This window comes from Atractosteus spatula, chromosome 1 (genome assembly GCF_055471065.1).
Source record: "Atractosteus spatula isolate fAtrSpa1 chromosome 1, fAtrSpa1.hap1, whole genome shotgun sequence".
NCBI classification, from domain to species: Eukaryota; Metazoa; Chordata; class Actinopteri; order Semionotiformes; family Lepisosteidae; genus Atractosteus; species Atractosteus spatula.
Genome location: NC_142706.1, coordinates 13,315,443 through 13,318,191, shown reverse-complemented (window position 1 = coordinate 13,318,191; position 2,749 = coordinate 13,315,443).

Here is a 2,749-nt window from a genome sequence, read left to right as displayed (position 1 = left end):
TACTAGATGTAAGTGTAGGTGTGGGTGAATAGTTTTAAATAAATTCATTAAGCAAGTTTATTGTACAGCAGAGAAAGTACTTCTTATAAATTGTTTTACTTGATCTTGGCACTCTAATCTTTCTCCCCAATGGGAGCATTACAAACTGAGGATAGTGGATGAGTGGGATCAGTTGTGATTCTCCTCCCCATTCTGAGAACTGAATTGTGCTATAAATCACCAGACTGAGTCTGTTGTTTCCCAGTTTTTTTTCTGCCGTTCTCACAAGCCTTGACAGTTTGATAATACCTTTCTTCTCCAGATGTCCATACCACACTGTCATTTTAAATCCCAAGAGATGCTTTCAACAAGGCTTTTATAAGCCTCCTCTAGGAAATTTTGACTAACATTAAAGGTCTTAGGGTTTTAAATGAAAAACAGCATATGATTTGCTGAATGCTATTTTGTATTACTAATACCACCAACATTTTAGTTGTGCAGTTGGTGCTGACATTAAATTTCATTCACAAGCATCCGTAATGTACTGTAAGGATAGACAGACGTGGGTCAAGGGTAGCAATAAGACCTTTAAATTGATTTTCTCATATCTTTTACATATTGGCCAACATATCTATTTCCAAACACAAACTTAACAGCATTATTAACAATTTCCTTTTCTTTCCAGAGTACCAGCAAGGGGAAGTCATTCCCACCTCTAATCCTAACAAGAGGAATCTTTGTGTCTTCTAGTTTTTGTATCGCATGTGTTATTTGACTGTAATTTCATTGAATTCTTAAATGAGCCATCAAACTTTTGCTATGGTCTAAATAAAGCCAATTAGTCAAGTAATTCAGAGCTCAGGTGTAGTAGGGAAAAAAGAAGATGTCCTTTGGGTGAATGCAGGAACAAATAACTGTTCTACTTAGGGAATCATTTCAGGAAACATATATTCAATAAAATGAACTGTTTACTTCAACTACTTCTATCCATATGTATCTGGTCATTCCCATATGTTAGAAATTAAGTGTTTGTGTTTGCAAAAACGTGCTTATACATCATGTGAATACAAAAATTGTTAAATTATGCCTCTAAATGTCTATAAGCAGTTTATCAAGCCTTCTTGATATACTGTAGAAGATTACAGAAGATTTTTTTATCACATGCGTGAAAAGGAATCTAAATCTCATTCCCTAATTTTAATGTGGTTTGTATTTCATTGTCTTGTGCAAATCTATATTTTGCTATTTTGTTTTGGGTTTTTTTGAGAGCTTGTGAGGCTGTACTTTAACATATCATACTTACAGAAGGCAGTTGGAGTAATTAAAACAGAGTGTACAGTACGTTGATAAAAGATAAGCTGTTCTCAGGTCTTCTGGGTAACAGCTTGGTTTCCCTGGCTATTAATTCTGACAGTGCTAACCCAAGCAAATCTAACTGAAACTGTTGTTTAAAAATCATTAATCCTAATCAAAGCTATTGAGCCATTGCAACTTTCTGGCCAAGATCAGGCAGTCTGACCTTGAAGCCTTTTTTAAGGTTTGTCTTTTGTGAGTCATTAAATGAAAATTATGTTATGGGTGTCTAAGGCATAACAAATTCATCCTTCTGGAAAATTGCTTCTTTGATGCAATCTGCTCGGTTCTCTTTTCTGTAAAATGGCATGATTTACACTTTAAAAGAGACAAGGAAGAACTTCAATAAAATAAAATGATCCCGATTACTCTGGAATGCAGCTCTCTTGTCGATCTTTGCATGAATCCCAGTTGCATCTTTCTACACTGCAGAGTATCCCATTGAATTTTAATAGTTGAAAAGCATGACAAGTAAATTGGCTAGCAAGTAGTCTGTTCTTTTCTTTATTCTGTTTTTATTTGCTCCATCTTAATTTCTTTGCATAGACTTGCTGTATTCAGTGAAGCTGTTACCCAAATGAAAACAGTGTACTGTATTAAAGGCAAAAATGGACATTTCCTGGTTACATAAACTGTATGTCATGATATAGCACTTACACCTTGCTAGGCAGCCAGCTGGTACATGCCTGGAGTTTCTTTTTGCTGGTATATGGCTGGAGTTTCTTTTTGATGAGGAGTTAAAATAAGAAATATATTAGGTGTAAAATATGAAACCCATGCAAATTTTCAATTGATCTTTGATTTCTTTGTTCAACAAATCTGTACTATATTCAAGGGAACTGATGACACAGATTAAAATTAACAGCAGCTAACAACATGAAGAACAGTGGGACAAAATCCCCAAACTGATTAATAGTCAAAATGTGGAACAGCCACATAAAAACTTTAATTTTAAAATGTGTTCTGTTACGTTTACATTATTTCCATTGTTTAGAGAAGCTTATATCTGTACTTGTTATCTGTACCTGAGAACTGCTTTAACTTTTAATTTGGAAAGTAATTATATTTCTTACATTTTTGCAAACCAAAATGTGTAAACAGAGGACTAGACGTCTAAAAAACATTTAACACCACAACCAGATGGGGGATCTTGGAATGACTGACCTACTGATGGAATTCTGTGCAAGCAAGCTTACTGGCATGAAGCAAAAATTGATTTTGAAGTTTTATACTAGCTGTAGCCCATTCCTAACAAAAATGAAGTGAAATTAACTTTATACCTGTTTCTTAGAGCAGCATTTCCCTGAACTGACATGTTTACTTTACAATTCATATCCTTTAATAATACTGAATGAATAATGAATAGTTTTTGAATACATAAACACACCAAGACAAAAACATCCTTAAATATTAGTTC